Source organism: Octopus bimaculoides, chromosome 8, assembly GCF_001194135.2.
Source record: "Octopus bimaculoides isolate UCB-OBI-ISO-001 chromosome 8, ASM119413v2, whole genome shotgun sequence".
Taxonomy (NCBI): domain Eukaryota; kingdom Metazoa; phylum Mollusca; class Cephalopoda; order Octopoda; family Octopodidae; genus Octopus; species Octopus bimaculoides.
The window spans coordinates 80,662,498-80,678,783 of record NC_068988.1 but is presented as its reverse complement, the minus strand read 5'-3'; the positions used below and the strand labels follow the sequence as shown (position 1 = coordinate 80,678,783).

The 16,286-nt window shown below is 34.5% G+C and overlaps 1 protein-coding gene across 3 annotated transcripts in view; it reads left to right on the top strand.

Annotated features, from left to right (window-relative positions):
- LOC106872431 (glycogenin-1) overlaps positions 1–16,286 on the top strand; it is a 31,995-nt gene that overhangs the window by 1,438 nt on the left and 14,271 nt on the right. The window lies entirely within an intron of this gene.

Below are 16,286 nucleotides of genomic sequence, written 5' to 3'. Positions count from 1 at the left end.
AATGGTAATTTCAAACCCGGGGATTGGCACTCCACTCAGTAACAAAACTTTATTTCGCTTTTCGTGCCTTCAAGGCTGATACTATTTCACCCCTTTGTAAATTTTTACATGAGAAACCTTTTTTCGAATCTGAGGATAAAACATAACTCTTCCTAAGCACATACAAATATGAAAATAATAATTTGCTGGGTACTAAACATTGATTCTAGTCATAAGTTTATAATATATAAATTCCTTGTTATATGGGTTATAATATCAAACTAGTGTGACCTAGCAGGTACTACTGATAAATAGGGGAAATCTGTGTAATGTATATATGTGAACGTGTATTTGCTATTTTAAGCAGCTGAGGTAGAAAATTGTTGTTGCAAATGTTTCGTTCTCTTGCTGGCTGATATGTTTCTAGAATGTTTATGTTTGTTAAAATGCATGGTTTTTGCTCTTGATAAAATCTGAATATTTCAGTATTTCTAAGTATGCAGTTCATAGAATAATGCTAAACCCATGCTCCATATGTAAGATTAATTAATTGAAATATTTGTAGTTAATGAATGAAACTGATGTTTTAAGCATATCTGTGAAACTTCCCGTTACTAACTGAAAATATCCTAACTTGCTGGCAACTTGTACAATTTTTAGAAACTGCCAGCAACTTTTTTCTTTTTGCTATTTCAATAATGGTTAGAATTTGGCATATTGTTTTCAACATGCTATTTCAATTATTTTGGATTGGTTAAAGGTGAATGACTAAGACAGGGCTATGATGTGTTAGAATAATTTCATCACATAATTTCAAATCACATGGGGCTGTTTTCACCATTTTTCTTTATCCAGGTATCTGTTGGAATCAATTCTGTGACAATATCTTTTCCTTACAAAGTTGTGGCCAGATACCAGTGAGAATTATAATTAATATAACAGAAAACAAGGGTGCTTACATCCCAATATAACTTGACTTCAATTGCTACCTGGGTTAACATTGCTGTTCATCTTGTGTATTGAAATAATAATAAAATGTTAGGCATCAGTTATTTACTGGCCAGTGTGAAAAAATAACTATGGTGTATTGTTACTGTAACTGTACAAAGCTGTTATATGTTAAATATATTGTACTGTTTGATTTGTTACACTGAAGATCCCTTAGACTTCGTCCAAGTATTTTTTTCAGTCCTTTTTACTGGAATTTACTTATTGCACGTTTACACTTTAAAAAAAATCTTCGTGTAAAATGCATCAAAATTTTGAGGCCTGTATTGTCTCAAAAACTTTATAGTACTTTGTATTTCATGAATATACTATCACATGTAGTGGAAGGTAGAGGTGGGTGGATGATCAGAGTAATGTAAATCCAAGCAACCCGGATTTTTTGGTAATGGCATGAATAACATGTATTATATGTCGCCTTAACTTTGAAAAGGACTTTTTTTTGTTAAGAGTTTTATGGTGCAGCAATTCACTTTGAACAATTCACTGTTATCCTAAAAATAAAGTATAATTGGTCTTCCCCAATGGAAGAAAGCTGTTGTGCTCTACTCAAATTAATCCTTAATTGTGTCTGCTTAACGGGAAAGTAGTTTTTACTTCTTACATTGTTGGAGCATGTTTTACCTTGTTATGCTATTATTCCTAGCACTAATGTAAAAAAAATCTACATTTTCAGGAAAGCCCTACTGAAATAGAATATAGTAAATTGTAATAGTTGTGAAATAAAAAGGCTTAAATCTACCATCGTTAAAAGTTTGCTAATTCCTGAAGTTTAATACTTTAAAAGTGTGTTTCAATTTTAACTCAATGAAGACAATGAGCTTTAATCTTTACTTTCCTGACTTTTGGACTTGTAACCACCTTATCAATTAGTCTAAAACATTTGTATTTTTATTTGATTATACTCCTGGATTATCTGTCAAAACTAGTCATATTGGTAAATTTAGGACAAGAAAAAAATTAGTATCTTTTCTATTGAATTTACACATCCTCCCATTTTTGTTCTTTCTTTATATTAGAACCTTTCAAAAAGAACAGGTCAGCATATTAGTAAGGATATAAATTGGATATTTTAGAAAGTTCATGATATTCTGTGATGATAGCCTTCCTGTTAGGTTGGCATAGTTAGTAGATTCTCTTTGACGCTTAGTTTTTCCTGTTAACAAAGTAGAATGCATGTATCAATTGAGACAGCCACAATATTGTGTGTTTTAGGGATGCAACAATATCTTGTTTTTGTCACTATTCATCATTATCATTTAATGTCCGCTGTCCATGCTGTTGTGGGTTGGACAGTTTGACCAGGGCTGAGGGGCTGCACCAGACTCCAGTCTGATTTGGCATGGCTTCTATGGCTGGATGCCCTTCCTAATGCCAACCACTCTGAGAGTGTAATGGGTGTTTTTTAATGTGCCGTCAACACGACACTAATATCTGCCATGACTACAATTTCACTTGGCTTGATGGGTCTTCTACTCAAGCATGGCGGGTTTTCAATTCTGTTTCGTCGATCAGTGAAGGACTTAAAACTTGAAGTTGGCTTTTTAAAAGCTGGATTTATTCTGCTTGTATTTGGAAAGCTAACACCACTGTTTTTACTTTTCAGTCTATCTTTTCACATTGTTGTCATTGCAATCTCTTGCCTACTTACTAATTATCTATAATGTTACTTAACTGATACCATATTATAAATGGATGTATCTTGTTACAGTGTAAGAGACTGATCATTTATGTCTTATTCTCTTTATTTGCAATGAACAAATATTTACTTTTGCTTGTACATCATCCTGTGTCACTACAATCTCTGTCACTCAGTCTGAGTTACTCTTGTGTAAATCCTTAACTCTCCTGTACTCATCCTGTTCCCTTTCCTGTGCTATACTTTACACTATTTAAAAAAATATTTTTGATCAGTGTTTCTCTCTGCTTAGGTTTCTTTTACTTGCATACTCCTTTGTAAAGTTGATGTAACTCCTCTAAGCTACAATAAAGGTAATCTATTGTGAAAAGTAGCATATTCCAAAGTATACTACAGATTGGAAACATGTCAGTTCATGGTGTGATTGATATTTTAAGCCAATATTGTTAAAAGATAAAGCCCTCTGCTGAATAAAATGTCCAAACTATGCCAACATAGAATTTACAATTTGAGCAATAAAAGCATGTGATAAGAACTAAATGAAATAGCATTAGAAGTTGGTATGAAATGATTGTATTTCAAGAAAGAAAAGGTTGATGTCTGGGATATGAAAGATAAGAAAATACACCCTTTATTTTCCATAAATGTTATTTAACTTCATTTTTTTTGGTTCACATCTACTGTACACAATTCTTAGAGTGAATTCCAGAGGTTAGTTTTCCCCTCAGCTTTTAACATTTTCTAACCACTACAAGTTGCTTGTATATCAGGGATGGTGTAGTTGTTGCACGTATTTTGCTCTGCTTTTATCCTCTTGCGACCTACCCGCCTGGTTTTATGATACAAACTACCCGCTTTAAAATAATCTAAATTAAAATCTTCCTTCAAAATTTCATATTAATTTATGCTTCAAACTAAATTCTTCATTAGGCAGTGTATTTCATCAGAAATACAGTAAAGACAAATGTTAAACAAAATGATCGTCTAGTTAATAGTCAATACAGTAATTGCTCTTTAATTCTGTTAATTTTTTTTTTACTCGTATACTTTTCTTCTACATCTAGCAAATGTGTCTGCTTTTCTCTTTATTGTATCCTTAATGTCCCCTACTCACATTGGAAACAATATTTTGCCATCCTTCTCCAGTATTGCAATCCTTTAGAATCACTTCTCATTTTTCATCAAGCATTGACCTTTGGTGTTTAAATTGATCATAGCTACATCAATTCACTAGTTTTGGAGTAGATTAGCAGTGCTTGGTGAATTGTTCTTTTGTATATTAAAATGTTATTTGAAAGTCAAACTCAGCTAATATTTGTAATTTATTTTCACAGTCTTTGGTGATAGAACTCTTTTACAGTATACCTATCATCTGAAAATCAGTTGTTGGCAATCGGTGTTAAATCTCTGGTTTACATTTTCTTAACCATAGCATGTTAAGGAAATTAAAGTTTGTGACAAGATATATGATCAATTGTGAAATATGTTCACAATAAATCCCTAGAGAATTATGATGCTAAAGTGAGATGTTACCTTGTGCTGACCAGTTGTGGAGGAGGGCTTGCAAGTTGCATATTAAGCATTGTGATAGGGGATAAGGTGACAAGAAAATGGGTTTAGGATTGCAAACAAGCAACTGAGGTTATTAGGTGATAGGTTAGTTAATATTGTGTCAAGTAGTTGAGAAGCATTATGTTGTAAGACTGTTCAAATTATACAGAAGTAGGGTGATATTGTTAGTAGCATTGTAGTATCGACATTTAACCCTTTAATGTTTGCATTATTCTGCCAAAATTAATGCTTTTTCATCCACATTGTTTTAAACTAATCATACATTATCTTGTAGCTATGAGATTTTGATGAGGTAGCTGTTAATTTTTAAAACAATATTGTAGGGTTGGTGTGAGAGACCAGATTTGGCCAGTTTGAACATAAAACAAGCAGAATACTTTTGGCCGGATATGGCCAGTTTAAATGCTGAAGGGTTAAGAAATGAGACGGATAGTCTGGCTCTATTTGAATCAAGAAGAGCCATCTTTAGATAAGCATAGTTAAATGATTAAGGATGTAAAGACTCTTTCATTCTTTTCTTACAAGGCTGTCCAAGTCTTCAATTTTTTGATAGAGATTTTTAAATATCACTTGTTTAATATCTGCCTTTCCATGCTACCTTGAGGCAGGATTTTTAACTGGATGCCCTTCCTTTTGCCAATCCTCACTTGTTTTTCTGTAAAGGAATTTTTTTTAATTTAGAGATCTTGAATGCATAATATCAACAAGGAATGCCAACGTCGCCATCATTTTACTCGATTGGTGATAAGCATGAAATATTAACATTCATGCACATTCACTAGGTTATTAAATGTAGCTAGTTTATCCACTCCTCCACTAGCCCTCCACAGATCTGTTCTAATGATCTTTCCGTAGTAATACAAGTAAGAAGTGTTCATATATATATTATAACCCTCCATAATTTAATGCAAGAACTTTCTACTGTGTCCCAAACACCAGTTTCATACACCAATTAATACAGTTTGCTAAATTGCTCTAGATACTTCAATATTTAAAAATTTACTTGAAATGTAAACTGATTTGTTTTTTCTTTTTAGAAATGTATTCTTGCGAAGAGGTATGTTATATTCACTAATTACCAACATGGTTAATACCACATGTTCAACTATTGCCAAGCCTTACAATACCTGCTCTTTTTTGGTGTAAGCACTTATCACACATGGCTAAAACATTGCAAAAGTTTGATCTTGTTCTGTAAAGTGAAAATTTTTTTAACCATGAATAGTTGATTCTTCTATCCATATTTAGTGTTATCGTTCAAGTATTGATGGTGGTTGTGTGTATGCACTTGTTTAGGTAAATCTAGAATGGTAAGGCCTTTATTTAATAATTCTACTTGTTTTACTTTCCAATAATATCTTGTCTCTTCTACAGTTATTGTTTACTACTCTAGTTTGTTGAATGTGCCAACATCTGGTCCACAGATATGCTGTCTTCTCTCTACTTTTTCAACAACTACTATAGAGACACCTGCTGCTTAGAGTTGGCTGGTCTAGTGCAACTTCTATTCAGACACTCCTGAGTATAAACCATCATACCTAGTCCTTCCTGTCTAGAATGTCAGCTCTCTGGAATTCCTTTCCTGCATGTTTTTCCTACAGCCATTGTCTTGCAACTGTTCAAAAGGAAAAATGTTAAAGAGCGCCTACAAAGGCTGTAGCCACAACCCCTTCCTGTACATCAAACCAAAAATGCAACATTTATGTCGTATTCCTTCAGAATTTAATGTTAAACTTTTTACTCAATCCTTTCTTCCGATAGCCATATCCATTTGAAGTCCCATCCTGCTCAGTTTCCTCTTAATCATTAACTTACACAAACAGACTGATTTAATGTTTTAACATGTGCAGTTGCCCCTGTCTCTTGTTTAGAAGGACTTAGAAGAAAAATGGATCCTACTGTTCAGATCTGACTTTGTAAAACAATCAGGTGTAATGTAGCTATTTTGCAAACTATGTAGAAAGTGATTTATTGAATTCTAGTTTAACATTTCTTTAAATTCCAACCATTCAATTTCTTTTTCGTAAAGTTCCATGTTTATTTTGAAAATAATTACTATTTAAATTTCTTGGGTTTTAAGGGTATTTGAATGTTTGTATATTGTGCTTACAACATCAAATATAAAGTTGTACTGGTGAAATATATGTCTGTTTTATTTCTATTTTGAGTTGTCAACATTTCAGTAAGATGAGTCTCTTATTTTAGAACAAATATTTTGCAAAGTCTTAGGTAATGGAACTGTTGGAAGTGGTTGTCAGCTATTCTATTAGAACATGCCTATTATTACCCTGAGTTACTATTTGCAGTTGGGAACTTGGCTGGACAAGTAAACTGTTACAATGTAATTAAATGTTTTGCGTCTAAAAGGAATTTAACTAAGTTCAACAGACACCTATTTGTGAATAGTCTTTTTTCTATGCCATTAGACTCTCGTGTAATTCTGAATATTTGAAATGATTGTAAAATCTGTTGGTTTTGTATTTCATTTCCCTTGCAAACATGGCTGCTACTTGACAATTTTTTTTTTCATTGCTACAGCAGCTTGTATAAGAATATTCTGTGCATATTTTTGTGCATATTGTTTCTGTATTATTGTTCTTCTAATTGGTTTGATTTAGTTGATTGTAATTATGCTAGGGCATTATCTTCAATGGCCTTCTCAATTGTATTGACTCCTGTTTGATACTTATTGTCATAGTGTTAAATTTTGGGATATTAAAGGACTTAGAATAAACTAGAGTAGGTTTTAAACCATAAACACTTGCAGGATGCACTCACAAATGTATATATGTATTTTTTCTTTTTATATAGTCATGTCTATTGTGCATATTATGTGTATGTCTGTATCAGTATGGTAGTTTTTACGTCAACTTTTTCTATGCTAGCAAGGGTTGGATGAGACTTACTGAGGCAGTATTGTAGGGCCTGCTGCCCTTCATGTTGTTTTATCTTTAATTAAGGTAGTTTATGAGGTTGGCTGAAAAGTTCATAGGGTGACCATAATACTCATGGAATGTGACCAAATGAGGTTTATTTTACAACATTGTACCCCTTGCACTCCACATACTTATTCCATTAGTGTTGCAGTGCTTGGATCTCATTGGTGAAGAAGCTCTCATCCTGTTGGCCTCATCCTGTTGGCTCTCATCCTGTTAACAATAGATACGATATCATCATTAATGCAATACTGGTTCCCAGCTAAGTGTTTTTTCATGTTGAACAGATGATAGTCAGATGGAGCGAAATCAGGAGAATAGGGAGAGTGATCAACCAGTTCAAAGCCACAGTCATACACAGCAGCCATTGAAACCAAGGACTTGTGTGCTGGAGTATCGTCCTGATGAAACAAGACTCTTTTTGTCAGTTTTCTTGGGTCTTGATAGCTTTCTGGAACTGCCTCAGCAATTTGGCATAGTACACTCTATTGATGGTGTGACCCTTTTGAAGTCGATAAACACAATGCCTTTTGCATCTCCAAAATACTAAGGCCATCACACACCCTGCAAATGAAGCAAACTTGGCTTTCTTTTGAGCAGGTGAGGTGGGTTGTTTCCACTGCATGGATGTCCCTTTGTCTCTAGCTCAAAGTGATGAACCCAACACTCATTTTGGGTTAGAAATCATTCAAAGAAACCAGCTGGATCTGCCTGAAACAATGTCAGACTTTCCCATGATGTGATCAGCCTGGTGCACTTTCAAATGTGCATCAGAAGATGTGGCATCCACCAAGCAGAAACCTTCCTTATGACAATTTCATTGTGCAGAATATTCCCAACTCTCATATGTTAATAGCACTGGCTGTTTGATTTACAGTCAATCACTTGTCATGCATCACCAAGTGGTGACCACAGTTAATGTTTTCTTCAGTGGTTGCAGAGGTCCAGACCTTGGCTGATCTTCAAGACTCCCCCTTTTCCTTCCAAAAATCAGCTGCTCACGTTTACACTGCTGATAAAGCTATAGTGTCCTCCTCTAATGTAGCATGTTAACATGAATGTCCTTGGGGGCTAAAGCCTTTTTCTGCAGGTACTTTGTGACCCCACAGTGCCAAATTTTGTCGATTTTCAAGAGTAGTTGCTACTTGTTACTTTTAAAGTCTTCTTTGAACAGTCAGAGTTCAGTTTAGCTGGAAAGAAACGGTGCAGTCATTAATAAGAGGAGTTAAAATTAATGGATGCAAAATTTCACAGCTCTGTCATTAATCCTGCATAGCCAGCCTATGAACTTTTCAGCCCACCCTCATTATTCCGTTGGTTTTCTCGTATTGAAACAGACAATATTGCTGAGCTATGGGAGACAAAATTAAATGTTACTACTCAAACAGTGTGACTGTAAAGATGTGGGGACATACACACTTGTGTGTATAGATATTTTAAGTGTTTTACAAGATATATGACGGGCTTCTGTAGTGTTTCCATCTACCAAATCAACTCAGGGCTATAGTAGAAGACATTTGTCTAAGTTACCACAGTGTGTGATGGGACCTGATGACCTATTGTGAGGTGAACTTTGTAACCACACATCTATGCTGGTACATAAGTATATTATTCATATGTGTATAGCATGTATACATGTGTGTACATATTTGGTATGTATATTTGCTTGAGCAGAAGTGACATGCATACAAATATATACCATTTATGTTCAGTGGTGGTGTCTGGTCTGATGATTAGGCTCTTAGACTCTCAATCATAAGGTTATGGGTCTGATTCCTGAACTGGGAGACATGTGTCCTTGGGCAAAGCACTTATTGCTTCAGTACACTAAACTTAAATGAGTATCAGCTGAGTTTTAATGCCACCCTCTCTTCTCTCTGCTGTCACATCTTTGTTGTTCTGCTGGGTTAAACGTAAAATGACTGAAAGGATGTCTGTTTGTGACTATATAAGCACCTAAAACAATTAGTGAAAGCATGATACATGTTATCATGTCATACTTGATTTCAAATGACAGTTATCATTTATGTCTTGTTTTCCCATGTTTGCATGGGTTATACATATTATTCAGGCATTGTTTTACAGCTGGATGCCCTTCCTATCATTAATCCATGCCTGCTTTTCATGTAAGAGACTTCTTATTGAACACAAGTCTTCAAAGGTCCAAAATGTGCAGTTGATTTGTTGACAGTAGTACACCATTTGTAGCAAGTGACTTTTGTAGATCACTAATGTTAACAAACACTGAGACACACACACAATAGGCTTCTTTCAGTCTCTCTCTACCATATTCACTTGTATGGTTTCAGTTGACCTAGGGCTGTAGTAGACAGCTGCCCAATGAACTGAACCTGAAACCAGGTGGTTGCAAAATTAACTTTTTAACCATAAAGCCATATATCTACAGCTATGGTTTTGGTTATATTATGTATACATGTACATCTTGTACCTAATGTAGACATGTATACTTAATGATCTTTAGTGGTATTTAAAAGTTCAGTTACTGTAAAGATTGTAAATGTTTCTAGGTCCAATATAAAGAAATGTAAAACTTTAAAAACAAAAAAAAAAAGCAAAACTTTAAACAAAAAGTCAGGACAACCATTGCAGATGTAGTATTAAAATTTTCTCTGAGTCATCAACTAATATCTTTGGTTTAATGGATAGAGAAAAATATTTGAATGAATTAAAAGTGCAATTTTAATTTCATTATTAAAGTCCTTGCATTCAACATGGAAAAATAATAAAATCTAATTAGGCATGCCTATTAATCTAGATGTTATTTGTAATAAATGTTCATCTGTTCTTAAAAAAAACCCAGAAAAAAAAAACCAACTGTTAAAACGCATTTACTGTATGTAATGTCTGGTTTTAGAGATGTGAAAAATGAGCTCGTTGGTAAGTGGAAGCTGTGAGTGCAGGCACTGAAATAACAAATTTAAACAAAAACAATTAAAAGAAATAATAGAATATAGCTACATGAGCTTACAAACTGTTAATTTAGATGAAATGTGCATATTTTAAAAGCACATTCCATCAAGAAGCAATGTTGCAAAAGAAATTATTGATGCTAAGTTTTAAAGTTGTTAAAAATTGGTTAACATTTTTCTTGTTTGGAGGAAGACTAAGTTCAGATTTGTGCTTCTGCGTTGTGTTAAATCAAAGAGCAACTAAAGGCTTTGTAAAAACTACACTTATGGAAATCTTATAGAAAGCAAATAGGCTTGGGTTACAACTTCATTATTTGGTGATGGGATTTTGCATTCATTTTGTAACTCAAGTAAAAAAAAAAAATATATATATATATATATTTTGAAGACAAAAATATTCTATTTCATCTGCTACTGACTGTAGAAAATGCATCCTGTCATCTACTGTCTCTATATCAGCATCTAAACTTCAAATTGTTTATGCCTCCAACTTTTGGAAACAACAGACCAAGGTATTATTGCAACCTTTAAAGTATATTTTCTTTGTCATACATTTGATGAATTAATGAATGCTATTGATGAGGAAGGTAACTAAATGATGGAAATGATACAATATTCTAATTGCATATAAAAGGAGTGGAATGAAGAGAAGAGAAAAATGAGATATTTTGGGAAAAATGTTTTCAAGTTATTAATAATTTAGAGGTATTTGTAGAATCAGTAAAGATGATTGAAATTGAGAGAGAGAGATGATTGTCGATATCAACAATTAGTTACACCTTGTATGTTCCAGTGACTAATTTACAAGATTTCAGTTATATGATAAAATCTCTTTGAAATGGAAGATCACGGTGAAAAATCTGGAAAAGATCAAGCAACATGAATTCCTCTTTATCTTCATCCTTTAAGGATTAGATGAAGCTGTTTCACATATTTGAAAGTTTCAAGATATAAAGGTTTTGTGTGAAGTAGACAAATTGTTGCAGACTAAAATAAATGTCATGCCTGGTGTCAAGGAATTTATGAACTAAAAAGACTGCCATAGCAATAAACTCTTTCTTTCATTGAACCAAATATGAGGAGCTAAGATCATTAAGTGATAAATAGAAAAAAAAAAAAGTACTTGTGATTGTTTATTGTTTATAAAGGATCTGTTTACTGTGAATGATATGAAAGTATTGGTTATGCCTAAATTATTTTATTGTTCCTTACATTTAACACTTCAAAAATGTCAGATCTCAGCAAGAATGCAGTCACTATTTAAAGCATTATTTGTATGTAAATTAGCCCCTCACAAACTGGATATTTGGAACCAATCAAATCATTAAACTTAGGCATTCTCATATAATGCTATGTACAAAGGGGTACCCAAGAGAAACCGGAATTTTGCAATGTTATTTTATTCATTTAGTCTTATGTGTTTACACTTTTATTGTCTTCAAAGTATTCTCCTTTCAAAGCAACGCATCAATCCAGACGTATTTTCCACTGTTCGAAGCAGTATTGAAACTCTTGCAAAGTGAGGCCTTTTTTAATACATTAAATTTTTTCTCTCTTCACCTCTTCCACATCTGCAAATTCCATAGCACTAGCTTTTGTCACCAGTGATGACCTTCGGAAAAAGGTCTGGATCAATTTCCAACTGTTCTTTCAGTTTGTGACATTCAGTCGTGACTGCTTTTGATCTTCCATGATCAAGCAAGGTACAAATTTTGTTGCAACACTTTTCATTTGCAATTCCTTGCTCAAAATTTGTTCGCAGGAGCTCCAGGACATACTGGTCATATCAACAAGTTTGTCAATTGTTTGGTGATGGTCCTCCAAGATCAGTTCATGAATTTTCATGTTTTCATCCATTCAGGAGGTTGGTCTTCAAGTGACCATTCCTAAAGTGTGAAAACCACGTGTAAACTTGTTTTGCTCATGGCAGCCTCTTTGTAAGCTGTTTGAAGTATGACAACTGTTTTGGCTGCCGTTTTCCCCAGCAGAAAGCAGAATTTCATGGAAGTACGCTGTTCCTTCATTTCAGCCATCGCAAAAGTTGATGAACTGGAGAGAAGCACTGCAAAGCAAAGATGCACCACGTGGTAGTAGGACTACACTTGACACTGGTTGGCATACTGATACCTGAGGGTCGCATCAAGTGGCTTCGAGTGGCGGAAGCCTGAACTACAACAGACTTGGCCCACAGAGAACCTTTCCTGTTACTTTTCGGTACCCAATCAAAGGCATGTTTATTATGTGATGTGTACAAGTACAGGCATGATAATATGCACATGTACGTTCATATATGTTGACACGTATACATATATTTAACATGTGTAAGTGCAGGTATTGCTGTATGGTTAAAAAAACACACACACACACATCATTTAATGTCTGTTTTCCATGCTGGCATGAGTTGGACTGTTTGACAAGAGCCAACCACTTTACTGAGAGTACTGGGTACTTTTATGCGGCACTGGCATGGGTGCTTTGATGTGGTACTGGCATGCAAGATTAGTAATGCCTGTATGCAAACGACCATGTACTTACTGAACTTGACATATCTTCTCAAGTACAGCAAGCCACCAGAAGTCTCAGTCGCCTGTTATCTCTGTGAGGCCTAACATCTGAAGATCTTTTATCACCACTTTGTCCCACATCTTCCTAGGTCTACCCCTTCCACATGTTCCATCCACAATTAGAGCTCGACACTTCTTGATGCAACTGTCTTCATTCATACACATTACATGACCGTACCAGTGCAGTCTTCTCTCTTTTACACTACATCTGATGCCTTGTATACCCAGTTTGCCTCTCAAATCACTTACACTGAGATGTTTGTAATGTATGTATGTATATGAAATGTGTGTGTGTGGTTCATGTGCAAGTATTTGTTCCCTTATATCCACATTGACTCCTTTTTAAGCAATGGTGCATGTATTTCTTGTATACAATGTGTTCTGTGATTCAGCAGGTTTGTATGAAGACCAGTAGAATTAAATACCTTATTTCAGAAATAAAAACTGAAGTTGGTGACAGAAAGGCATCCAGTTGTAGAATACTGCCTCAATGTCTTTGTCCAGCCCATTCCAACATGGAGAAAAAAAAGCATGTATATAAATATATACAAGTGATGTATAGTATGTGTGTGCATATGATAAATGTACATTAATCTCGTGTCCAATAGTCTCAGATCCAATTATCTGATACCCTTTTCATCATTCACCAATTTTATTTTCTTTAATCCTGTCACTGGTTATTGATATGACTCCATAACTGTTTATACATTCAAGTTGAAAAAAAAACCAATTGTCAGTGTTTAAGTATTTTACTTTTATCTTCATTGTTCAATGTCCACTTTTTGATGCTTGCATGGATTGGATGGAATTTGTTGAGGCAGATTGTCTGTAGTTGGATCTCCTTCCTGTCGCCGACCCTCAATTTCCAAGTAAGGTAATATACTCCATGACTAGAGATTTTCATTGACATTTGGAAATGAAGAACACTGCTTGCATAAAAATGACATTTGTTTACAACTATTACATGAAGTCAAGCCAAGGAGACAATAACATGCACACAGTCACACACAAATGGGCTTCTTTCAGTTTCTGTGTACCAAATCCACTCTCAAGACTTTGGTTGGCTTAGGGCTATAGTTGGCACTTGCCCAAGATGTCATGCCTTGGTGCTGAACCTGAGATCATGCAGTTTGGAAGTAAACTTCATACCACTCAACCACACCTAGTTATATATTGGTCAAACAGTAAAGGATATTCCTACCAGTTTGGGAAAGCTGTGAAAAGAAAGCTTTTAAGTTGCTCATTGTACCCAGAAACTGACATAATACAGCGTTTGGAAAGAAGTAGAAACAGGAATACTATTGCATAGGGAATGTAGTGGCATCTTACTGCTTACAACATTAAAATCAAAAGTTAATACTTTGGAGATGAGTAAAAGTATTGATGGGTAGCAGCTATCGAAGAAAATAAACTTTTAGAAAACTAGATCAGTGTTATTTAAGTGGTTTAGTGCAAAGTCATATGAAAGTATGTTGATTTCAAAATTGCTAATCAATTATAAGGATATTGTGGAGACCTGCATGCATGTTTATAGTTGGTTGGTTGTTTAGCAAATTTTGTATGGCATTTTTTTTCTTTGTTAACTTAATTTGTCTGGTGAAAAGAAATTGGCAGATATTGTGGCATTAAACTGATGGACCACTTTATGATGGTTATAGAAAGAGCTTTAGGAGCAGAATCTGCTTTGATGATATACCATTGCCTAGTAAGACTGTTGAAAGGAGAAGAACTTAGCGAAATGTAATCCATTCTACTTAGCGTTCAATATACAAATCTGGAACAGCACTAATATAGAACAGCTGTCTCAGAGAAACTTTACAAAGACTCGTGTATAGAAAAAGACATAGGTATTTACTGAGAATGCCGGTAGATTGGAAAGTGATATTTCAACCTGATTTGGTTTCCTTTGCTCAGGATGTCTGGAGGTAGTCATCAGTAAGTCGTAAAATGATTTTCAGTATAGGTAACCAAAGTGTTTGACTGATTTGTGTGATAGCTAGCCAGGCTAGAACTGAATTAATATATGCTTAAAATAGCATCTCACTAATCCTGCATCTTGTTTATTTGTATATTTATAGAAGAGAGTAAAAATTAGTATGGTGAAAAACGTTTAAAAAATCAGAAAGTTTAAAATGGTAATCTTTCATTTTAAATAAAACTGACAGGTATTTTGCAAGGCCCAACTACTTTATCAATCTAATATGAGACACATGGTGTGATATGAGAGAGAATTGGCTGCTATTTCTAACATATTTAGCCACTATGTAGATAGAGGCTTTGCTCATTGGTCAGCAAATACATGGATGCCTGCAATTTAGAGGATTGGTTGCTATTCACATGTCCAGCTGTCATGTAGAAGTTTCACTTGTTGGCTTATACAAACATACAATACATAAGGCGGTAGGGTATTGTTTAAAGAAAATATGAGTGGTTGTTTGATAGATATACTAAAAACAGCACAGTTTCTTAAAACATCTATTAGTGTGATATCATTCTTTGTAATGTGAACATACACATTCGTTATTGTGTTTATATAGCTTCATATTTAAAGGGTTCAGTATGTGGAAACAGTTTCCAATTCAGGTTTTTAATTTTGTATGCAGATTCTTCAAGTTTTGCAATTGTTGTGTTGTTAGACCCCCAACTCAGAAAATACAATTTTCATTAAACAATATTGAGTACATGCACACTCACATGCACATACATTTTACACATGTAATTTCCATGACCAAAACTGGTGGTATTCAAAGGTTACTTTCAAGTGTGTTTTTGCTTTGTTTACTATAGATGAACTTTTTTGATGTATTTTATACAGTAATTACGATAAATTTAAATTCTTCCATTCATCACAATATTCAAGAAAATACAATTTGTATTATACCTTGATGCTTGTATAGCTGTCTAGTGAAGAAGTTTGCTTCCCAATAAGTTCCGTCCCACTGCATGGCACCTTGGGCAAATGTCTTCTACTGCAGCCTTGTGAGTGGATTTGATACATGAAAACTAAAAGCCCATTGTGTGTGTGTGTGTGTGTGTGTGTGTGCGTGTGTGGTGAACGTGTGTTAGCGTCCCTTTATCATGATAGTTGTAAATGATGAGTATCACTGTCCTACAAGTAGCATCATTCATTTCCAGTCTCCTGTGAATACACGTCTATTCATGGGGAATATTCATTGTCTTGCATGAAAACGGGTGAGAAAGTTAGTGACAGGATGGACATCTAGCCATAAAAAAAAATCTGCCCCAAAGAATTGTGTTCAACCCAGTGATGATAGTGATATTTTTTCTGACGTTTCATTGCCTACCTACAATTAGACCTGTGTATCAAGTACAAATTTGTAATTGATATATATCTTTTTAGTATGTAATTTTTTAGGTGTAACTTTGAAGTAGCTGAACTACAAAGTATTGGTCCCTTACTTTAATTTTAAATAATCTCCAAATTAGTCTGCTAATTTTGATTGCCTGTTTGGAGAAGACTTCTCATACTTTGCTTAGATGCAAACATTTGTGCATATATGCAGACATATTAATGCTTACTTCCGATACCTTAGCTTATAATCTTGAGCAACAGGAAATGTTTTGTTTATCTTGGTGCAAGGTACATAACTCTTCATGATCCAGTTTGCTGGCAAGATTCCCGCTGAACCCCCCCCCCCCC